This window comes from Podarcis filfolensis (assembly GCF_964270895.1).
Source record: "Podarcis filfolensis genome assembly, chromosome: 1".
Lineage (NCBI taxonomy): Eukaryota > Metazoa > Chordata > Lepidosauria > Squamata > Lacertidae > Podarcis > Podarcis filfolensis.
In genome coordinates this window covers 82809171-82834216 of record NC_139604.1, presented here as the reverse complement: position 1 = coordinate 82834216, position 25046 = coordinate 82809171, and the positions used below count along the sequence as shown (strand labels likewise).

The following is a 25046-nucleotide window of genomic DNA, read 5'->3' as shown; positions in this document are numbered from 1 at the left end:
CATTATGTTCTTCATGAAACAGCAGAGGGCTTTGCCATTGTGTTCTGACCAAATGTCAACATTAGCACTTGTGTTCCGACTCCATAAATAACTGCTTAATGTTTAATTTGAAAAAGTGTTCTTTGCTTCACTGCTTAGACCATAGAGCAAGGTTGATAGATGAAGTTAAACTTCATCTATCTAAAAATGGCTGTACTTCAAGCTTGGATGACATTCTTTTTTTTTTTTTTTTATAAAATTTTTATTAGGTTTTAAACACATAATAAAAGACAATACAAGACAATACATAAACAAACAAACATATAAACACGTATACTTTCTTAACATTTTTTCCTTGACCTTCTTTCGGCGACTTCCCCATACCTCCCCTTTCTGCATCCCTATTATCAATCTTTTCAGCATCCCCTAATTTCCATATAAGACTTTCTTTAGATCTTATTTCTCATATCCAATTGCTAGTCGCTGCAATTCTGTTTTGCATTACCCAAAACATTTTAGCATTCATTAATTTTACAACAGTTCTTAAGATAGATTTTAAACTTCTTCCAATCTTCTTCCACCGTCTCTTTCCCTTGGTCGCGGATTCTGCCAGTCATCTCAGCCAGTCCCATATAGTCTATTACCTTAGTCTGCCATTCTTCCAGTGTGGGTAGTTCTTGTGTCTTCCAATACTTTGCTAATAATACTCTTGCTGCTGTTGTAGCGTACATAAAAAACGTCCTGTCTTTCCTTGACACCAATTGGCCTACCATACCCAGGAGGAAGGCTTCTGGTTTCTTCACGAACGTGCATTTAAGCACCTTTTTCATTTCATTATAAATCATTTCCCAGAAAACCTTGATCCTTGGGCACGTCCACCAAAGGTGGTAGAAAGTACCTTCAGTTTCCTTACATTTCCAACATTTATTATCGGGCATGTGATAAATTTTTGCTAGCTTGACTGGGGTCATGTACCACCTATAGATCATTTTCATGATGTTCTCTCTTAAGGCATTACATGCCGTAAACTTTATACCGGTAGTCCATAACTGTTCCCAGTCAGCAAGCATAATGTCATGGCCAATGTCTTGTGCCCATTTAATCATAGCTGATTTAACCATCTCATCCTGTGTATTCCATTTCAACAGCAAGTTATACATTCTTGACAAATTCTTAGTATTGGGTTCCAAAAGCTCTGTTTCTAATTTTGACCTCTCCACCTGGAAGCCAATTTTCCTGTCCTGTTTAAAAACTTCATTTATCTGGTGGTAATGTAGCCAGTCTCTTACTTTAGACTTCAACTTCTCATAACTCTGTAATCTCACTTTCCCCTCCTCATGTTCTATAATTTCCCAATACTTTGGCCATTTGGATTCCATATTAAGTTTTTTCACTTCCTTAGCTTCCATTGGTGACAACCACCTGGGGGTTTTGTTTTCCAGCAAATCTTTGTATCGAGTCCAAACCTTATACAATGCTTTCCTAACAATATGGTTCTTAAAACCTTGATGGATTTTTACCTTGTCATACCATATGTATGCATGCCAACCAAATCTGTTGTTAAACCCTTCCAAATCCAAAATGTCTGTGTCTTCAAGAAGCAGCCAACTTTTCAGCCAGCAAAACGCCGCTGATTCATAGTACAGCTTTAAGTCCGGCAGGGCAAACCCCCCTCTTTCTTTTGCATCAGTTAATATCTTAAACTTTATTCTGGGCTTTTTGCCCTGCCAGACAAATCTAGATATGTCTTTTTGCCACTTCTTGAAACAATCCATTTTGTCTAAAATCTGCAATGTTTGAAACAAAAACAACATTCTAGGCAAGACATTCATCTTAATAACAGCAATACGGCCTAACAAGGAAAGTCTCAAATTTGACCATACTTCTAGGTCTTTCTTAATTTCTGTCCAGCATTTCTCATAGTTATCTTTAAAAAGATTCACATTCTTAGATGTCAAATTAATCCCCAGGTATTTCACCTTCTTTGCTATCATTAAACCAGTTTCACTCTGGAACTTTTCCCTTTCAACAGCTGTTAGATTTTTGTCCAGTACTTTCGTTTTCTGTTTGTTCAACTTAAAACCTGCTACTTGACCAAATACTTGTATTAGTTCTAAAACTCTTTTCGTACTAGTGTCTGGCTCTTGTAAGGTTAAAACTAAGTCATCTGCAAATGCTCTCAGTTTGTACTGTTTAGCTCCGACCTGAATCCCTTTAACCAGCTGGTCCTCTCTAATCATATTTAATAGAACCTCCAGGACAGATATGAAAAGTAGTGGGGATATTGGGCATCCCTGTCGTGTCCCTTTTTCAATAGCAAATTCTTCAGTGACCACATTATTTACAATCAGTTTTGCTTTTTGCTCAGAATAAATTGCACTTATACCATTTTCAAAACCTTGGCCTACCCCCATCCCTTGGAGATTCTTTTTCATAAAACTCCAAGAAATGTTGTCAAAGGCTTTCTCCGCATCCACAAATATTAATACTGCCTTAGTATTAATATTAACTTCCAATAACTCCATAATGTCTATTATATTTCTCACATTATCTGACAAATGTCTTCCTGGAAGAAAGCCCGCTTGGTCTTTATGAATCTCCCCCACCAAAACTCTTTTCAGTCTTTTTGCCAAAATATCTGCAAAGATTTTGTAATCCACATTGAGTAATGATATAGGGCGGTAGTTCTTGACCTGGTTCTTCTCCGTCTCTGTCTTTGGTATAAGCGTAATATATGCTTCTTTCCACGAATCAGGTGCCTTTTTCCCCTCCAAAATTTCGTTACAGACCTCCTTCAACGGTTGCATAAGCCATTGTTTCAAAGCTTTGTAGTATCTGGAGGTCAGTCCATCCGGTCCTGGAGATTTTCCCAATTGCATATTTTGAATGGCTCCCTCAATTTCTTGATCAGTTATCTTCTGATTCAAAATCACTTTATCTTGTTCCGAAATTTTTTGTAATCCATATTTTTTAAGAAATTCTTCAATTTCTTTGTCGTTCACTGGCCCTTGTGCAAGGGCTTGGATGACATTCTTAATGCAGATGAAGCAGGGATGGGCAGGGGACAATGGGAATTTCAACTGACCAACAGACCTTGCCCAGAATAAGTTTGGCTGCTATTTTCCCCAAGATGATTCCATTTCAGCTTCTCATTAAAGCCTGGGTCCCATTTGGCCAGTCTCCTTTTCTTTTACAAGCTTCCTAGCCTCACAGGACAAAGCCCCAGGTATTGTTTCTGGGTTCCTGAAATACTGATTTCTATGAAGGGTGCCTTCCTCACTATTGGTTCTCTGAGCCATTACCAGCCCCTCAATCATCAGTATTTCTGTCACTTTGCACAATTACTGCTCCACATTACATGCAACTAGGTGTTCCTTCTGTCAATTTAGGATGAGGAGAGACTGGCTGGGTTCTCACTGTGGCCATATTCACACTATACATTCACCGCAACTCAGAGTTCCTTGTGAAGAGGGATTGATAGTTAAAGAGTGCTGAGAATTGTAGCTCTGTGAGAAAAATGTTGGTCTCCCAACAACTCTGAGCAACCTTATTCCCATTGAAATTACAGTGGTACCTCAGTTTTCAGCCGTATCCATTGCCAAATGTTTCAATTTTCGAACGCCAAAAACCTGAAAGTACAGTAAATGCTTCCATTTTCAAACATGCCTTGGAAGTTGAATGGCTTCCACTACATGTATCTGTTGTTTTTCACAATTTTCTCTATTGAATTGGCAGGCCGCCCTTTGCTCATCGGTTTTCTAATGTTTCGGAAGTTGAACAATCTTCCTGAATGGATGATGTTCGGAAACCGCGGTAGTTACTAACTTGTCCCATTGATTTCATTGGTGAGACTAAAGCTCCATACTTTATCTGCTTAGAGTAGACACAACCTACTAATTTACTAAGTCTGAAGTGAGTTCAGTGGGATCATTATTACTATTAATATCATCATATGTACATACTACTTAATGCAAAAATATGTAAACATTAAAATATGAACAACATACTTAAAACTTAAAACAAAATACTAAAACATTTATAAACATCTATAAATAAAACATGTGATAAACAAGCCAGTTAAAACAGCACAAGAATTAAAACAGGACACGTAGGCCAAAAGATCAAGGGAATGCTATCAGAATGCCAATACAGGTAGGGCCTCACTTATTTCAGCAGGGAGTCTAAGAATGACAAAGTATGAATCCAACCCATTATTCCTTGCTGCCTGCAAAAATGCAGGAGATTATGCCTTCACAAATACACAGATATAGAATGTCATATGCATTGCTCCATGAAAAGCGGGAAAATAGCAATGCTGTATCATATCAGCTCCTCTCACTTCATGAAGATATACATGTTGACACCAGTATCTTTTCAAGTACTCAAGTCTTTGTGCAAAAAGAGGGACTTTATTCAATTACCTATCATACTATCTTTCTGTTCATAGTTATTCTTATTAGTATTCTTGATGAGCTTTGAATCACTGAAGCAATTAAAATATATTAATATATCCCACTTTCTTAGGGAAATGATCAGATTTTAGTACTGGTTTATTTTTTTTAAAGTATTAAATAACCTGAAGTTTTTCACCGATGACACTAGACTATTTCCTTGATTTTCTTTATGAAAGCACTTAGTCATTCACAGTATGACTTGAGTTAACAGAAGGATTTTGGTCTGTGCCCTAAGAGGGAAGGCAATTTTTGCCCATTTCCCTCTGCAACCCCCATGCCATCTTTCACCCTCTTCTGGAAAGTTCCCCAGCTCTCAGGTGCTCATGCTGGGTGGGGCCACTGGGAGAGCAGTGGGAAGAGTATTTGGCAAAAGTTCCCTCTTCTATTTTCCCATCTGTGGACACATCCATTGGATCAAAAGCCCTTCCATGAATATTAGGGCACCAGTTGAAGCCCACTCATTATTTGTAACTTTGGTATCTTAAGAATTCTGTTTTTGTTTGTTTGTTTGCTTGCTTGCTTTTTAGTTCTTGGGGTGCCATCTGATGAACATTCAGTCCCCACAGAAATTAGTGAAGCATGCAAAGATCTTTTATTTAAGTCTATTTAACTTTTGGTTTTTCTTCTTCTCTTCAGAAATGAATTTCTCTCATACAAAAGATCATGATGGCTTAAAGATATGGAGGCCAAAGAAGATGTCATTTGACTGGATATGCTGAATATTATGTGAGTGTACTGCTTAATTGCTTTATAGTGGAACTTCTGCTGTCAAAGTTGGTTAGCAAATGCATTTTGATTTTCATCAGAAAGATTCCCTACTGTGAATTCCTAGTTGATGTAAGCTGTCAAATTAACATGAGACCAAGCCATATATAGCAAGGCTAGGAACACATGCTCATTTCCCCCCAACTGTGATTTGCGAAAGTACTTCCTAGAAGTCACAAGCTGCTCTTCAAACTCATGAGAACCAAAAGCCATTCACTGGTAAATGAGAAGTGTAACCTTTTTCTTCTATGCCTAGCATCTTATGGTGTCAAATCTCCAAATTGCTTTTCGAAATCAGTGGAGAGTAAAGAGATGTTTTGGAATTCCGGAGGCTTCTGAAAAGGTGTTGGGAAGATTTTCCATAGACTTTTGTACATCTCCACCCATATATTTCCATTGTGCTTTATTCTGTAGCTTCGTAAGATAGGTGTTTTGTGCTGGGCTAGGTCACTGCAGTGCTTTGAGAGAGCACTTAACAACAGAAAGCCACAAATCTCCTTTAGTACATAATTAAAATGTCCACCTTCAGAGAAGATAAATAACTGACAATTCCAAAGAAAGACTTTTGTACTTCCATAAGAAGGGTGTTTATTATTTCTCAAATCTCTGGGTATACCAGCTAAACTGCTTTGTACTTCTTGAAATGTTGGTTTTTAATACAATCTAACATTGTAATTTTATGTAGATAGTGTAGCCTGCTTCTTTGAGAGGACTTTGTCTAGAAATGTGGTCTATAAATATATAAAGAAAAAGAAAAGAAAAATGAAATGAAATGAAATGCAGGCTACCAGAGAAATTATGGAGGCAGAATGTCTGGATGCTTGTATTACTTTGTTTTTTCTCTCTGGGGGTTTTCCCCTCCGGAATTAGTTTGGATATAAACTGAGAATGCCACTCCACTGAGCCTTGAATGTGCCATCTGTTTTGGGTAGTAGGAGAGACTTCTGGGTGGCTTTAGTTGGCCTGTGTCAGTATCATAGGACAGCCAATGATGGGTAGTGTCAAGTGTGCCTTTTAATCCCTGCTCTCTTAATCCCTGGCACAGCCCCCCTTCCACCCTTCCCTTTGCACAGTGGGCTTCATTGCTCCCTGCCTTTTGGGGAGCCAAGGGGTAAATTTTTGTTGGTTTTGAGATTGGTTGTCCCTGTTCTCCTTTTTCACCTACTTCACACTATATGATTGACTAGGATGTGGTATTCTTTGCTGCCTAGGCTTTCTGTGGTCTCTCCTTTTGTCACAGCTGCCAGGTTGGGCTAAACAGAGTAGGGTCTAGAGCTACTTTTGATGAGCAGTTGAAGGCATCATCTGGGTGAAGAGCTGCCTTGCAACACTGAATCGTAATGCTGCCTGGCTTAGTGTGGTTAAGGAGAATAACCTCACTTGAATCTCAGATTCTTCTTCCCTGTGAACACTGTCCAGTAGGGAACAGCCAAGGATTCCATCTGCTTGCTTTTAAAGCTGGCTAACAGTGAAGGCTGCACATCAGCCACTTTATGAATCTGTGGACTGGAGTCCGGCAGTGTTGTCCATCTGAGAAAGCAAAGTCTGGGGCACCTAGAGTTAGTCAACCTCACAGGGGGATAAAGGTAAAGGGACCCCTGACCATTAGGTCCAGTCGTGACCGACTCTGGGGTTGCGGCACTCATCTCACTTTATTGGCCGAGGGAGCCGGCGTACAGCTTCCGGGTCATGTGGCCAGCATGACTAAGCCGCTTCTGGTGAACCAGAGCAGTGCACAGAAACGCCGTTTACCTTCCCACCGGAGCGGTACCTATTTATCTACTTGCACTTTGATGTGTCAGGAGCAGGGACCGAGAAACGGGAGCTCACCCCGTCACGGGGATTCGAACTGCCAACCTTCTGATCGGCAAGTCCTAGGCTCTGTGGTTTAACCCACAGCGCCACCCGCGTCCCTACAGGGGGATAATGAGTTTTAATTCATGCTCCTTGCAGATTCATGCTTACTTATTAGTAAATCTGTGGTTTTATACCCCCCAAACAGTTGTCAGTATCTTATTCATTGGTGTGTGGCAAAGATCTAGGATTCTCACATGTTTCACTGTGATGTCTGCCTTGGTTGCAGGCACCTTAGGGTTTTGTGGTTTTTGTTTTTGTTTAAAAAAATCTCCTAAGCTCAAAGCATTAGTCTCTATCACAGAACTGTTTCTCAGTAGACATCCATACATCTAGGAAAACTCAAGCCTTTTACTTTTTAAAGGGCATCGCAGACCAAGATTGATGATAATTAATAAAGCTTAGCAAAGAAAATTATAAAGGCCCCAGATAATCAGTGGAGTGACCTGGTGTCTGATCAGTTCTTCTCCCCAGAAATAGCACCATGGTGACCTTTATGCTGCAGGATGCCACATATTAAACTACAGAGCCAAAGACAGGTTTAATCAAAGTGTACATCTCTTTTAGCACTGAGAACGTACTAAGTAATATTAATGATGTGCACAGAGGTATTGCACTAATACACAAGAGAAGGACAAGAGGCTTTTTGCTCTAGCTTCTACTGTAGCAACGTCCCAAGTGATGCTGTCCTGACGTTGCAAAAGCATGTCTCACATTGCAGATCCTGTTTGCCAAAAAGTTGGATGGGTTTGCTGAGAGCCAAAACCTGTTTCATACTGAGAGTTCTCAGATCTTCTGCTCTGGGGTGAATGAATACTACAATTTTGGTGTCTCACTTACCATGTCTGGATTTTGAATGAATGTTTAATTCTGTCATTTTGATGTCCTTTGAGGAGTGGCTATTTATCTATGTATTCCCAAGCAAGCTAGAAAATGTGCTGCAAAGCCCTGTGCACATTGTTTATTGCTTATCATTATTTGTTCCCTGCAACTTTTAAAGGGTAGTTGTGTTAGTCTGTTGCAGCAAAAATAACAAAGAGTCTTCTGGTGCCTTAAAGACTAACAAATTTATTGTGGCATGAACTAGAGCCTACTTCATCAGATGCTTGAAGTGTTATCCTCGGTTGTCAGAAACACAAAGAGAAAAAAACATAAACAGTGGGGCCAAAATCCCATGAAATACAAGAAAAAGGTTTCATAGCTTTGCTTAGAAGTCTCGCGGACTGTATCTCTTGAATTGTATGGTCATTTGGCACCACTATTTCAAATTCTTTCTTTAAAACTATGTATTGTCTAAGCAACACTAAATTGCTGCTACAGCACACAGGCGGTGTCTTGTTCGTAGAGTAACATCAACCCATTTGACTGTGTTAGTTGGGTTTTCTGAATCTGCCTGTGTCAACAGCAGAGTGACACAGGCGCTGGTGATGTGATGGCATAGCAGACCTTGTGTCTTTTCCTATATGCCTGTTTGCAGATACAGTGACAAGCAGAATCGGGCTATTAGTTATTCAGTCTCCATATCAATAGCTAAATGCCCTTGCTGCATGTGGCTGGATGGATGCCACATACCTCACAAAGTGCCCAAAAGAAAAAGTTTGCTCACACCTGCTTTCCTAATAAGGCCTTAAGGGAATGAAGTACCAAAATGCATTTATACATATTTCACATAGAATGAAATGCATAATTTCCACACACTTGAAATGAGAGACCTGTCCGGAATTTTGTCATATGTGATACAAATTCTGCCTGATGCCATGTAAAGATCATATTGATTACCAATACAAAGAGATGGCCTTTCATTTACAGGATATACAAGGTTCAGCAACTTTTTTTTTATATCCATAGGCATATTTTGATTTGTGAACGAGTGGTGTGGGTGCTGTCTGACACAGCTCTTCCTACTTCCCCAGATTAGCAGCCGCAGCCCCCTGAAAGACATTAAGTACACACACACACACACACACACACACACACACACACACACACTGCTTTTCCAAGGGATGTGCATAAAAGTTGCACCCCATAGAATTAATCTGAGCCTTGAAAAGTATATAGAGCTGAAAGGAGAAGTGGGAAACAGTGTCACTCTTCCAATTTCCTTCTTCAATTCTATCTACTTTTTAAGAGGTAAAAAGGTAACCATCTCACCACATCATGACCAAGATGGCAGCTTGGTTTCTGGCAGAGTTTTTGCGAGTAATGATGGAAGACCTCATGGGTATCATTGTGCCCATGGGCACTCTATTGGCAACCCATGCCATAGTAGAACATAACGAGATCTGCAGAAGGGAATGGATTTTCCCCTTTCCATGATGGAAATAAAATGGGCACAAATGTGAATGGCATGTCATCGTTGATTTTGCTATTTTACATTGTTTCCATTGATGTATTTTACTTTTATTGTATTTTTCTTTTGTATTAACATGTTGTTCAATACCCTGAGAGCTTTTGGCCAAAGAACAGTATATAAATATACTTCAACAACCTATTGAAGATTTAAATATAAATCTTCAACATTCAACATACTTCAATGAGCTCAAAATTCAATGTATTTCAATTAGCTCAAGTGTGCCTATATTTATAAAGTGGTGGCTTTGTATGCCCCTTATTTTACACATCACCGGTCCATAGTACATTTGAGATGGCAGTCTAATTGATATCTAATTGATATCAAGTCTAATTGAATCTGGGATTTATAAAGTCATTTATTACACTGATGTTGGGAAGAGACATGATCCAGAAAACATATTATATGTTACTTTTTTGTCATCAAAATCATATTCACCATATGAGAAGCAGTCACTCTGAGCCTGCATGTTCGTCTTGTAAGAGCCATTTTCTAATTAAAATAAGGTCACCAGATTTTTTTCAAGGAATCTGGGGACACTTTTTTTTCTTGAAAAGAGAAAAAAAAAGTTTTGGTTTTTTTTAAAAAAGTTATTTTTTTAAAAAAATTAAGAAGTAATATCTTCTCTTTTGTGGTCTCCTCTGTCGCACAGCCTTTCTCTGGGCCCCGACTTGCTCTCTTGGAATGCTAGCCACCGTGGAGTAGGCTCAGGTCGGGCCTGGGCTCAACCACGTGTCCGTGCCCTCCAGGTGCTCTCCTACCTCTCCTCCTCAGTGGCACGGCAAGGTTGGGGCTCCCCTCTTTTTTCTCCTTCCTCTTTCTCTCTCTTCCTTCTCCTCCTCTCCTCCTTCTTCCTGCTTTGGCCCTGGAGCGCTGCTGGGCAGTCGGCTGGGTGGCCGAGTGTTCTCAATCCCGGCTCGATTTGGGTCATGGGGGGGCAATAATTCCCCCAGTTGATGCGGTGGGCATCCCCACTCCCCCCTTGGGAGTGGCAGCAGCAGCAGCAGCAGCAGAAGTCTCAGCAGCCCAGAGCCAGCCTGGTAGCGCAGTTGGCTCTGGCTGGCTTCAGGAGCTGCTCGCTGCTGTGGCATCCGCCATTTTGCCTTGCCAGAAGTCCCCATATGATGTGTCTTGTGCCGTTGAACCAATCACGCAACATTCATTCCCTACTAATAAATCTACAACACTTAAAATATAAATCCGGGGACATTAAATGAAATCCGGGGACATTCTGGGGATGGATTTTGTCTGGGGACAAATTTGTAAATCCGGGGACTGCCCCCGGGAAACGGGGATGCCTGGTAACCATAAATTAAAAGGCAGCAAATGCTGCACTTGAACATTGTGAACTATTATTTACCATTTTGTATAAATGGGCGAAAACATAGCATAGAAATGTGCAACAATATGTTATAGCAACATGCACAAAAGCTTTGTTTACTGAAACTACAACTTGCATGCAAAAACACCTTTTAGCAGTGGTAATAGAAATTACATTTCAATCAATATGTTCTTTGCTATTAATCTGTTTTTTCTTTCATCTGAAGAGACCATAATAATACATTCAGCAAATCATACTGTTTAAAAAAGTAATTTGAAATAAAAGTGATTTTGAATCCTTGCATTCCAAGCACATATTTTTGGCAGGAGTAATTATATGTTCTCTTGCTACTAATGTATGGATTTATGCTTGCCTCCTGGATTCATAAGTGTTGGGGGGGGGTGTCTTTTCTAACAAATAAAAGTATTTCTCTCTCCTGGAGAAAGGCATGCTCCATTGCTGCAAAGAGGCATACAAGGGGCCAGCCCGTCATCTTAGGGACTCCACTTCAGATCTGTGTAGGGTTTGCTCCTTAGCCTTTTCTTTTCCCAAAGATATCACACAAGGCAATGGACATTTAGGATTAGAGTTTTCCTTTTCCTAGATGGACTGCCTTCCCAGGTTCATGAGCCCCAACTGCACCTCACTACCCTGTACAGCCCATGCAAAAACTACCTTCTTGACCATGGTATACAATAATGCATAAAATATTCAAGAGTCATTTTACTTTTAGAAGATCCTAGAAGAAGAAGGAAAAAGTCAAGATCAAGGAGGGAGACGACAATTAGCAAGAATATTTGTTAACAAGCTCAACATTGAGATTTTCAGAAAGTTTGATCCCTATTTTCCACCTTGGTAGGATTGTGGAATAATCTGAATGCTGAACACAGTAAAGTGTGGCTCTGACAGCCATGATTATAGTTGTCTCCCTGTAGAGTCTTGCCTGTTAATCAAACTGGCAGAATTGCTTCATATATATATATTTTCAGTTGCATACAATGAAGCGGACATTGGATCACTTCACTTCTTTGTGGAACAACTTGGACAAGCTTTGCCACTAGCTTTCTCAAGGCAACATAAGTGAAATATCTGAAATACCATGTTAAGCTTGGAAGTAGCAAGCCTCAGCATAGTTCCTCCGCTAATCAGCAGCGAGTGCCCTCAATCATGCCGACATGCTTTGCTTTCCATGAACTGTATATCAAAGCAATGACAGAGGGCATTTTTTCCTTGTGGAAAGTGTGCTTTTCAAAGCACAGAGTTGGATGAACCTTATGAGATGTATAAAGGAATGATATCTTTAGAAGTCATGAGGATCTAGGCAACGAAGCCTAGAAGCTGGAGCAGACAAGTTGGTTTTCACCTGGAGGCCACTTTCCGTCGCTCCTTGTTCTTGCTGTTAGCTTGCTACACAGATCAAATATTTCTTCCTCTCTGATATAGTCTTCATTCTGTGTGTGTTCATGCAGAGAAAATGTATTGATCAAGTGGCATATTGGCTGACAGGATTGGCTTCTTTCATGCAAGCGATACCTGTAAGAAATTACTAAAAACATTGCCCATGTGAACATAGAAGACAGAAACATAGAAAGCTGCCTTATACTGGCTCAGACCATTGGTCCTATTGTTTTGTCTCCACTGACTGACCGAGGCTCTCCAGGGTCTCATATAGATTGATGCTTCTTGTTTGCCTGGATGGAGAACAAAGAGGGGTGCTTAAAGGCAAGGAAACTTGAATATGGTTATAATGATTCACGTTCATTGCTCTGATTTGGTCTCTAAATGTGGCCACTTTTGCCTCTGGCCCCACCCACCAGTGGCATGTAGCCCTGGAAGGTTGACCAGAAGGGAACATGGCCCTCAAGTTGAAAACGTTTCCCCACCCCTCCTCTGTCATAAAGATTCTAGATTCAAAATATTGAAAAGAGCTTGTGCAAAGGTCTTGCTTGAGAAGCTGTGCAACTGGAAGAACCGCTTCAGGATTGTGATCACTTTTCTCATGCAATGCTCATCAAAAATAGCAGTTCCACGAGCAGAAGAGGCCATCTTCTAGTTGAAGGACACTGTTGGATTGAAGTAAATAGCAGCTCACACAATAGGATATTCGTAGTTTTCCTTTCCACTGCTGTCTCCTGTGACTCCCAAAAACTATTCCACAAGGCTACAGGGCCATCCAGCATGGTGTAGGATGTGTGTGCCACATCTGGTTGGTGTAGGAGAGGGGAACTGGCAGGAACTGAGTGAGTTACCTTGTCCAAACAGGTTTCCCAACTCTTCCAACAGATATTAATGACATTCTAAGGGTCTGCAGTGAAGAGGAGAGGGTACGAAGTGACATTGCATCAGTCAATTTCTCACATAATTTGAATCTAACCTATTGTATTTGATCTTCAGTGTCTAGGCGTCTATGATTTTCAATTGTCTAAATCTGTGAGTAACATTACATGTTCCTAGATAAGTAGGAAGCTGCCTTATACTGAGTCAGATCATTGGACCATTTAGCTCAGTATTGTCTATTTTGACTGGCAGAGGCTTTGCAGGGTTTCAAACAGGAGATATTCCCAGTCTTACCTGTCAGGGAACTGTCATCTGAGACGAAGGAGGTGAAAGGGCTCATGGAGGGTGAGAGAGACCACTCAGCGGAGGAGGGGACCAGCAGGGGGAGAAGTGGAGTTACAAGGGAAAGTGAGTCGGAGGGAGAGCTCAGAGATACTTCAAGCGGGAACAGTGGAGAGGTTTCAGGACCTCCCATAGGCACACCCACTCCTCGGCGGAAACTGTCACGCCGAGAGTCCAGAAGACGCGTTTCCGTCAAGGAGCTTTTATGCTGGAAGAAGTTCCGTAAACGCCCACTGTCCGATTCAACGAGCGATTGATGGAGCCATGCTTAAGGAGCTCCATCACAGACAGAGGTTTGGGAACTTAGCCAAACTCTGAGGGATCAGGATTTTACGCACAAGCAGCTCACCATCCCATCACAGCAATCGGACAGTCCCTGAAAGCAGCTTGTGCAGAGAGGCATCATGAGCAACCCAGCTGGAGCCGGAGGAGCAGCAGGAGCTGGAGAAGGTCCAACTCTGGAAGAAAGGTGCAGAGTTTTGGAACTCCAGCTAGCAATGCAAACGGCGAGGCTAGAAGAAAGGAGGGCGCAGGATGCAGAAAAGGCAAAAGGCGCTACACTAGCAAGAAAGATGCCAGGAATGGTGCAGAAGTTTGGGGGGGACCCCAGGAACTACCAAGCCTTTAGGACAGAGATGCAGTATGCTCTTGAACTGCAGTTTAACGACTTTCCCGATGAGGCATCGCGAGTGGCGTTTGTGATTGGCCATCTCGAAGGGGGGGCGAGAGACTGGGTCCGGCCCCTGATGGCAGGGAATAGTGACATGCTGAAGGACGCGGGGAAGTTTTTTCGCGCCATGGATTTGATGTTTTCCAGCGAGATTGAACAGGGACTGGTGCGCAGACAATTGATGGCTTGCAAACAGGGGAGCCGATCGGTTCGTGAGTACTGGACTGAGTTTACAATGTTGATACATAAATTGGGGTGGGACCTATCGGCGGAACCCATTCAAATGCTCTTTGAAGAGGGGCTTTCTTCGGCGGTGAAAGACGAACTTTCCCGGGCGCCCAGGGCGGAGTCTATGGACCAGCTGACCAAATCAGCGCTGACCATTGGAGCGCGCCAGGAGGCAAGAGCCTTGGAGAAGCGGGAGGGGAAAGGAGAGTGTTGGAGGGATTTCCGCATTCCAGAGATTCCAGAACCCAGTTTCCCGCCCGGAGAGCCGATGAAAGTTGGAACAGCGCGCGCGCGCGCAGTTTCAAATCCCAGTGAAGGGAGGAAGAAGGAGGGAAAGAGCGCCAAGAAATGTTACCTCTGCCAGCAGCCAGGTCACTTTGCCAGAGTCTGCCCACAAAGAAAGGAATGGCAAGGGATGGCGGGAGCTGTTGGGGGGAAGGAGGAGGAAATCCAGGAGCCAGTAAAAGCCAAGGCCTGTCTGCCGCTGTCAGGGCACTGCAGACAGGCCAAGGAGCAGAAAAGTGCCCACTCCGGAACCTCCAAGACCAGCTCTAGTAATAGAGGTGCTGCTAGAGCTGGCAAACGGATACCCACTAAAGACCAAGGCGCTGTTGGACTCAGGCAGCTCCTGTAATTTTATGAGCAAGGAGTTTGCAGCTGAACACCAGATACAGACACTCCCTTTAAGCAACCCCCTGCAGGTCACCACGATCGATGGGAGGGAGCTGTTGGGGGGAGAAGTTAGCCTACAGACCGTCCCAATGGTTATGAGGGTGGCAAGGCACACTGAAAGGATAGCGTTCAATGTAGCCACCCTGGGAGGGGCGCCAGTCATTTTGGGAATGAGCTGGCTAGCGTTGCATGACCCGCTAGTGGGCTGGCATCAGAGAGTGGTCTCCTTTGGGTCAGCACATTGCTTGGAACACTGCAAAGAGGGAATGGTGCCAGAAGGGGCAAAAGCCTCCCTAGCAGGGATGGAAGTGGCGGACAAAGGGAAGGTGCCCAAACAATACGCTGACCTGAGCAAGGTCTTCAGCGAAAGGGAAGCAGATAAACTACCACCGCATAGAGACTTTGACTGCCAAATTAACCTGGTCCCTGGGGCCCAGCTCCCCGTGGGCAAGCTGTACGCCATGTCAGACAGGGAAATGCAGGAGTTGAGGGAGTTTATTGACAAAAAACCTGAAGAGAGGTTTCATCAGAGAGTCCAGAGCGGTGGGGGGCAGCCCAGTGTTTTTTGTGGACAAAAAAAACACGGATAAACCGAGATTGATCGTGGACTACCGGCGGCTAAATGCCGTGTCAGAACCAGTGACTTTCCCCATGCCCAGAATTGATGACATTTTGACCAGGGTGAGGAAGGGAAAGATATTCACGAAACTGGACCTGAGAGGAGCGTACAACCTGATACGAATAAAGAAGGGGGATGAATGGAAGACAATGATGTTCACCCCCCTAGGGGCTTTCGAATATCTCGTTATGCCCTTTGGATTACAAGCAGGCTCCGCCTGTTTTCAATCGCTCATGAACCATGTACTGGGACCTTTGCTCTACAAGAATTGCGTGGCCTTTCTCGATGACGTGCTGATATATTCAGAGAATGAGGAGCAGCATGTAAAGGATGTCAGGGAAGTGCTGAGCCAGCTGCAAGCAAACCAGTTGTGGGTGAAATTGGAGAAGTGTCAGTTCCACGCCAAGGAGGTGGAATTCCTGGGGTACCGCCTATCAGACAAGGGATTAGCCATGGATCCAGGCAAGGTACAGGCGGTGCTGGAATGGAAGACACCGAAAACGAAAAAAGATGTGCAAAGGTTCTTAGGGTTTGGGAACTTTTACCGTAAATTCATCAAGAACTTTGCCCACTTAACGGCTCCCATCACGGACTGTCTGAGCAGCAAGAAGAAATTCGTTTGGACGGCGGAGGCGGAGCACGCTTTTGAGGAATTGAAAAAGGCATTCGCTTCGGAAGAACAGCTTCTGCATGTGGATTTACAAAAACCCATGAGAGTGGAAACTGATGCCTCAGACCGCGCGGTGGGGGCAGTGCTGCTTCAGCCAGGGAGCAATAAGTCGGAATGGAGACCGTGTGCCTTCTTTTCGCGTAAGCTGAACAAATCCGAGAGGAACTACACGGTATATGACCGAGAACTACTCGCCATTCACGAAGCGTTCCGGAGATGGAGACACTTACTAATTGGTGCACAGCATAAGGTACAAGTATGTACGGACCACAAGAATTTGGAGTATTGGAGAACGGCACGAGTGCTCAACCAACGACAAGTGAGATGGGCCCAGGAGTTCTCCAAATTCCATTTTGAAATCTGCTATGTGCCAGGTCCAGAAAACATCAGAGCGGACGCTCTCTCTCGCAAACCTGAATATTTGGAGGGGGAGGGAGCGCCAGAAGAGAGACATATTATCCCGGAGGACCACTGGGTGTGTGGTGCGGCCTGGGTGGGGCAAAGAGAACTGGTAGAGGGAACGGTAAATGATGAGTACGCCCAGGATAAGCTCAGAGGTTTAAGGGGAGAGGGAGAAGACCCCGGAGGTTTTGAAGAAAGAAACGGGGCATTGTATTACAAAGGGGCGCTATATATACCCGAAGGGGAATTGAGGGGGAGAGTACTCAAACAGCTGCACGACAATCCCACAGCGGGGCATTTTGGGCAACACAAGACCATGTGGTTGGTGACCAGGGAGTTTTGGTGGCCCAAGGTGAGGGAGGATGTACGGGAGTATGTGAGAAGGTGTGACCAATGCCAGAGAGCCAAAGGAGAAAGGCGGGCACCAGCGGGGTATTTAGAACCGTTACCCACACCAGAACGACCGTGGGAGGCGGTGTCGATAGATTTTATGACTGATCTGCCCAAATCCCAGGGGAAAACCGCCATACTAGTCGTAGTAGACCAGTTAACTAAGATGGGTCACTTTGTAGCTTGCTCACATGCAGTCACGGCGGAAGAGACAGCAAAATTGTTTGTAGAACATATTTTTAGGCTGCATGGCGCCCCCTTGAGGCTGGTTTCCGACAGAGGGAAACAGTTCACGTCCAGATTCTGGAGGAAGCTTATGAGCTTGTTGCACGTAGAGGTCAACTTTTCGACTGCCAGGCACCCTGAGACCAATGGGCAGGCGGAGAGGGCAAACGGTATCCTTCAACAATACCTGAGGTGTTATGTCAATGACAGAGAAAACGATTGGGTCGAAAAGTTGGCACTAGCGGAATTTGCTTACAATAATGCAGAGAATGTGTCCACCGGGATGAGCCCCTTTTTGGCTAATTATGGGTGCCACCCCAGGGCGTTTCCAGGGGAAGGAGGAGAGAGATGGAGTGTTCCGGCCGCTGAACTTTTTGTAGAAGAAATGGAAGCGATCCATCGTCAACTCCAACACAACTTAGAAAGGGCCAAAGAAGAATATAAGAGGCAGGCAGACAAGAGCAGAAGGGAAGGTGAAACAATTAGGGTGGGGAGTCGGGTCTGGCTATCAACCCAAGGGTTGCCGTTCAAGGGTAGTTGCAAGAAATTGAGACCCAAAAGATTGGGACCATTTGAGGTCATCCAACAGGTCAACCCAGTGGCTTTCAGACTCCGGTTACCGAACCACATGAAACTGCACCCAGTATTCCACAGGTCATTACTGTCACCATACAGGGGGGAAGGTGAAGGGGTATCCACACGGGGGCCAGCCATAGAAGAAAGGGAAAGCCGCAACTATGTGGCGGAAATCATCGACTCCAGGTGGAAGGGTAATCAGGTGGAGTATTTGGTCGCGTGGGAAGGGGAACCGGAGTCGGAAAACACCTGGGTGAAGGCAGAGGAGGTCCAAGACGAGGTCTTGGTCGAAACGTTCCACCAAAGGTTCCCCAGGAAACCTCAACCAGTAGCGAGGTTCCGGAGGGAGTACTTTGGCACCACCGACGATGAGGAGGAACTGGAGGGATTCAGGGAATCGGAGTTGGAAGAGGGTACAGACTCCGAGGAGGAGGAGTACTTGGAAACCGGGAACAGCAAAAGGTGGAGGGAAGTGTTCGAAACTTCGGAAGATGAGGGAGGTTCCTTCAGGGGTTTTGCTCCCTCGCCTCCCGCAGAGGAGGGGAGGGAAGGGGGTGAAGGGGGCCCTAGAGGGGAGGTGGATGTCAGGGAACTGTCATCTGAGACGAAGGAGGTGAAAGGGCTCATGGAGGGTGAGAGAGACCACTCAGCGGAGGAGGGGACCAGCAGGGGGAGAAGTGGAGTTACAAGGGAAAGTGAGTCGGAGGGAGAGCTCAGAGATACTTCAAGCGGGAACAGTGGAGAGGTTTCAGGACCTCCCGTAGGCACACCCACTCCTCGGCGGAAACTGTCACGCCGAGAGTCCAGAAGACGCGTTTCCGTCAAGGAGCTTTTATGCTGGAAGAAGTTCCGTAAACGCCCACTGTCCGATTCAACGAGCGATTGATGGAGCCATGCTTAAGGAGCTCCATCACAGACAGAGGTTTGGGAACTTAGCCAAACTCTGAGGGATCAGGATTTTACGCACAAGCAGCTCACCATCCCATCACATTACCTTCTTATGTTCATGTAGTCATCTCTCTCTCTCTCTCTCTCTCTCTCTCTCTCTCTTGCAAATTCCACACTAGACTTTTTTTTCTCATCAAAATTTTGTGTATAAACATTTTTTTTCTGACTGGAGTGGAATATTGCTTGTTTTTCATCATCTTCAATATTCTGGGAAATCACCATAACTGCATTTACCATTTTGGTCACCTTTTCCTTCCCTTCTTTCTCTTTGTGCAGTGACGTTTTCAGTGAAACGCAATGGCTATTTTTAGTTGAGAAGATGAACATTCCAGGAAACTTCATTGACATTTCTTTTTAGGTCATTAAAGAAATGAAAAATGTTGATGCTGGTAAACTACTCACTCCAGAAAGGTCATAGAAAACAAGAGAACATGACCTGCACACTCGATAATATATATTTTTTAAAAAAGTCTTCCTCATCAAAGGGGGTTTCAAGAAGCTCCATTTAATAGAAGAATATGAACCACAGTCCAACAAATTTAAGCATGTTTAAATCTATTTAAATCCAGTATCATTTAGAAGCAGTCAGACCAAGCTTAGTTGTGCATCATTTACCATCTGAAAACACTTAATTGTGCATTCTTCCCCATGTAAAAATGCACAGACCTGGCTTAGTGATCTTACAGGTCTATACATGGGCAGATAACAAATCATCTGGGGAGATTCTACCCACTGTGCTACAGAATATCACATGACGGGCATGCAAAAATGGGCATTTTCTACCATTGTCTATGTACTGTGGAATGCCCTTGCTTCTGCCACATGCAGAGCAGCAGCTATCAGTTCCTTCAGACATCTTTTTGCCCAGGTTTTCCCTGAACCATAAAACTGGATGTTATTTTACACATTTGAATATTTTGAATTTCTGTTTTATTTTATTTTATTTTATATGCTTGCATATAATTTTATATTGCTGTTTTACTGGGTTTTGGGGTTATTAAAAAATAAGGCAGTATATAAAATTGTTCTGGTAAGGAGAGTAGCTGTATATTTTTAGGATCCCCCTTATTTCTGTAATAGTTAGTTATTTTAAACTGTTTTTAATGCTGTGTTGGAATGTTGTGTTTTAATGTTGTTACCTGCCCTGGGACCTTAGGGTGAAGGATGGGAATAATAATAATAATACTGTAGTAGTAGTAATACTAATAGTAATAATAATAATAATAATAATAATAATAATAATAATAATACAGTGGTACCTCAGGTTAAGTACTTAATTCGTTCCGGAGGACTGTACTTAACCTGAAACTGTTCTTAACCTGAAGCACCACTTTAGCTAATGGGGCCTCCTGCTGCTGCCGCGCCACCAGAGCATGATTTCTGCTATATTCCTGAAGCAAAGTTCTTAACCTGAAGCACTATTTCTGGGTTAGCAGAGTCTGTAACCTGAAGCGTATGTAACCTGAAGCATATGTAACCTGAGGTACCACTGTAGTAGGCTAAGAGCCTTTTGCTGAAAGCAGGTAGATGAAATGTTCAACTTATATATGTTGATAATGGTTTCTATAGACTGGATTTCTTATCTCCACTGTACATTACAGAATGTAGTGCATAAGCATTTTAGACAAGATGTGACTTTTTCAGCTCACTCAATACCTCTCTGTGTTTGTGGGAACCTTAAGGCAGGGTTCTGTTCACTCTGAACTGTTGGATGAGTCTAAATATGGTGGCAATGTATTGTTAATATGCATAATTTAGTAGGCATTTTGCAACTCTTCTCAGCTCCGGATTGTTTCCGACACTCACTCGATATGTCTATGTAGTTACTGTAACTCATTAGCAAATGATGTTGCTAACAAGCATATTAACATTTCTAATACTCAATAGCCTTTTCGAAAGCAAGCCAGCTGCAGCCCGCCCCTTCCCCCAAATGAATCAAATTGTCTGGCATTCTGGCAACCTGTTATGCACAAAATAATCTGAGCAAGGTAAAGAGCTGGATCTGTTTCAGAAATGAATGGATGCTGAAAAAAAGCAAATATTCCCAAGGGGAAGTGGATGGCAGATGGTAGGACATGCAAATAAATTGGAAGCACTGTAAGTGTTAATCTGAAGGATTTTAATTATTTTTACAATTAAAGATAGGTATGGGTGATGGTGTTTTCTACAGCTCCTGCTGCCTTCACTTTCTGAATAGGTCATAATAAATAGGTGCTCACATTTTTTTCTACATTGAAGAACTATAGATTATCGTAAGGTAAAAGGTAAAGGATCCCTGGACCGTTAAGTCCAGTCAAAGGCGACTATGGGGTTGGGGCACTCATCTTGCTTTCAGGCCGAGGGAGCCGGTGTTTGTCCACAGACAGCTTTCTGGGTCATGTGACCGGCATGACTTAACCATTTCTGGCACATGGAACACCGTGATGGAAGCCAGAGTGCACAGAACTGCCGTTTACCTTCCCACCTTAGTGGTACCTATTTATCTAATTGCACTGGCGTGCTTTCCAACTGCTAGATCAGCAGGAGCTGGAACAGAGCACCAGGAGCTCACTCCATCACGTGGATTCAAACCGCTGACCTTGCAAGCGGCAAGCCCAAGAGGCTCAGTGGTTTAGACCACAGCGCCACCCGCGTCCCTTATAGATTATTGTACAAATTAAATGGAAGTGTGCTGTGCCCAGACCCACTCTTCAGTTTCCCAAAAGTTTTCTTTCCCTGCAGAAGAAGCTTTCTATTTAGAATTTATTCAGATTTTTGGCAGAGGCAGGATTGAGATTGGTTTATTGTTGCAAGATGGCCATGGGTTGTTTGTGTATTTTTATTTCCAGTTAACATATATCCAACACTCCATTGCCTCCCTAGTTCCCCTGTTCTTCGTGATCTGGAAAAAAACACACCCATTGGGGGAGAAATTTCAAGACATCTTCTCTTGAGCTTTAATCTTTCTGACACTAAGCATAAACTTATCGTACCAGCAGTTCTAGGATGCTCCACAACTATTTCAACATGAGATCAAACAGATCAACATAAGAAAGTGTGTGTGTGTGTGTGTGTGTGTGTGTGTGTGTGTGTGTGCTTGGAGTGTGTTGAAAATTCAAAACATATATGTGAATATTTACAGATATTCAATTTTTAATGAGCCCACACAGCTGATTTTGCATTTGTACCAAAAGACAGTCTGGGGATCAAAATGTTCTGTGCCATTGAACAAAACTGCTATGTGGCATGAAGAATAAAGACCATAATGTGGAGAGGAGTTGGTACTGATTATAGATTAAGTTTCCTTTTAATTCTTCCAAGCTCTGTAATGATACTGTTTCAGGACTGGGTGCTGGAAAAACACATGGGTAAATGGTAACTGGCAAACAGAGACAGGGTTAACATATTTGTCCCTTTATCAAACTATCCTTTTCAACAGCTATCATTTGTCATTCCGGGAAGATGTTATGTATCTTGGCTGACCACTGCAGCTTGCTGCATATTGCCTTCATTTGTTTTTATTTTAGAAAAGTTCAGGAGGCAGAAATGTGATTTAAGTGACACTTTTCATCCTTCACTTTGAAGAAGAATGAAACTTGACAAACTTCTGACACTCGCAAAGCTCCCTGTACATTCCTCTTCTTTTCCTCTCCTCTCTGCCCCATCTTAAAACCCCTGTCATTTGAAGGTTTGCTGGTTTGTTTGTTTGCCCAAGTCTCATAGTAATGGTTTTTATGGTATTATTTATTTAAATACACAGATAAATGTATTTCAGATTGATTTACTGAAATGTAATGCATATGGAAACAAGCAGCATGCAAGAATATTGATGATTCAATACCACAGATACTTTACCTTCTGTGAGCATTGCTGCTCAGGGAAATATTTCAAAATCCCTAGGAATGTATAAATACTCCTCACCTGTTGGGAGTGAGATCATATCTGTCAACCGTTCAATCCATGCAGCCACCATGCACTGGCCACAGCCTCTACTGGCTGCATGTTAGATGCACATGGTCCTTGTATGTGTAGAAGACCTATGTGTTGCATAGCACTCCTCCACATAAGGAGAAATTCTAGCCAATCAGGATTCTTCTATGTGCATATATCAACGTGTTTGGTGAAGAGCAAGGCTGCAGGATGGCAATTCTAGAGATAGTCCAAGTGACCCTATGACTCCAACACACATTTTTTTTAGCAGGTGATGCTCACAGTGGTACAACTGCTCTAAGGAATGAACGGTGGTATTAGATCTCCTTACCCCTTATTTGACTGCTTTGATCTGTGGAACTGGTACTGTTAGAAGTGCTACATAATACTCGTTCCACACTTGTAAGAAACAACCTATGGACATCAGGCAGCTGTCTTCACTGTGCTCTTTTCAGTGCCTGCTTTATTTCGTTTGTTTAAGCAAACCTAACCAGATTTTAAATGATCTTTCAAATGTTTTTAATAGCTTGTTTTTAGCATTTTATTGATATTTTTTTCTTGTAAACTGCTTACTGGTTTATTCATCCTCCTGATATGGAGAATGTCAAGGATAATGGGGGCAGCCACATAAAAAGAGCTGGGTCTTGGGACAAGAAGGCTTTACATTTCTAATGATGAATGTACACAGCACACCCATGAGAGTTAGATATGGAGATTCCATCACCAGACCTTTAGTGGACATGTCCAGGCTATCTCACTTGTGTTTTGTGTTTAAGATTTGCTCAGTTTTTTTCTGCAGAAAAAGTAATGCAAAAAAACCACACCCATTTGTGCTTCCTCAGTTACAGTGAAGGACTTAATAGATTAACTGAAGCATTGACATGTTTGTTATATTAATTAGTTGCAACCTGTAATTTTCATTCTCTCCACAAGCTTAATTTTCTAATCTGTTCTCCACCCTCAAAACACACATAGGCAATCAAAGCAGGAAAGGGGAACAGACGGGCTTGTTATGTTCAGATGGTGCAGTCTAATTGTGGAGTTGTCCTTATAGCAGAAACTCATACTTTCCCTTTGATAAGAGAAGCTGCCTGGATGTGATAATTTTCTGAGTAAGCTAAAGAAAGGGTCAATTTGAAGAGCTGTTGATTGACCTGGGATGCTGTGAAAGGCTTCTTCTTCCCTCCAAGCAGTAGGTTGCCTGTGGCAAAGGCTATTTCAGAAAACCATAGAACCACAGAATTGTAGAGGGTCCCTGCAATTGTTGTTGTTGGCATTCATCTGTCTTGGGAGATAATGGAGGAGTGTGCCATTGGAAGAGAAGTCAAACTCTTGGAAGGTTACAGTGCCTGCTGTCGCTGTAGAGACTGAAGCGGGAGAGACATGTTTTGTTGTAGCTGGGCAGATGAAGGCATCAAGTAGTGCTGCTGCAGATACACCATTGCGTTGCTTCTCTCTGCATAGTCCTCTTTTAAAGGCATTCAAGTTGTTGGCCATCACTGCTTCCTGTGGGAGGAAGTTCCATGGCTGTACCTATGCACTGCATGAATGAGTACTTTCATTTATCTGTCTTGAATCTCTCAGCAACCAGCTTCATTTGATGCCCACAAATTCTAGTGTCATGATGAAGAAGCTGAAATCGGTGGATCTGCCTGTTCCTTTGTTGTTGTTTAGTTGTTTAGTCATGTCCGACTCTTCGTGACCCCATGGACCAGAGCATGCCAGGCACTCAGGGCTGATTTCCTTAAGAATGGAGAGGTTTGATCTTCTTGCAGTCCATGGGACTCTCAAGAGTCTCCTCCAGCACCATAATTCAAAAGCATCAATTCTTCGACGATCAGTCTTCTTTATGGTCCAGCTCTCACTTCCATACATCACTACTGGGAAAACCATACCTTTAACTATACGGACCTTTGTTGGCAAGCTATATTTATATTTCTTCTTGATGCATGAAGCTCATATGACTAAGTACAGGTGAGCCTAAATATATATGGAATCCCCCTCCCCGAGACATTAAGTTTGATTATCTGGGTTGCTGTTGTTTTATTTTTTAACTGGAGGTGGGTGGGTGGGGAATATGTGGAAGTTTCTCCTAAGTATGTGGAAGCTTAAAATGGATGTCAGGTTCTTCCATCCTTCCCAAAGAGGAATTTAGAAATGTGTGTGGGAGAACAAGACAACCATCTTCCTTTGTGAATTTCAACCTGTGGAGCTAGGTTGATTAACTGTGACTGCTCTTGGCTCAGTCTGAAAAATTTACTACCTAGTTTACTGAGTCATTGGACAAGCATTAAACTCCATTGATTTCAGCAAAGCCTGACCACAAGTCTACACTAATATTGATGACAGCAGTTTTAAATTAAGCTTCTGGATGCTTTCCCTCTGTTTTCATTCG

General features: G+C 42.9%; 1 protein-coding gene across 2 annotated transcripts in view; it reads left to right on the top strand.

Moving 5' to 3' along the window:
• Window positions 1-25046, top strand: part of LRRC4C (leucine rich repeat containing 4C) — a 611872-nt gene that overhangs the window by 220980 nt on the left and 365846 nt on the right. For both annotated transcript variants that reach the window (XM_083602191.1, XM_083602188.1), the window contains exon 2: window positions 5070-5159. The gene's annotated coding sequence lies outside the window, so the exon portion shown is untranslated. The remainder of the gene's footprint in view (window positions 1-5069; window positions 5160-25046) is intronic.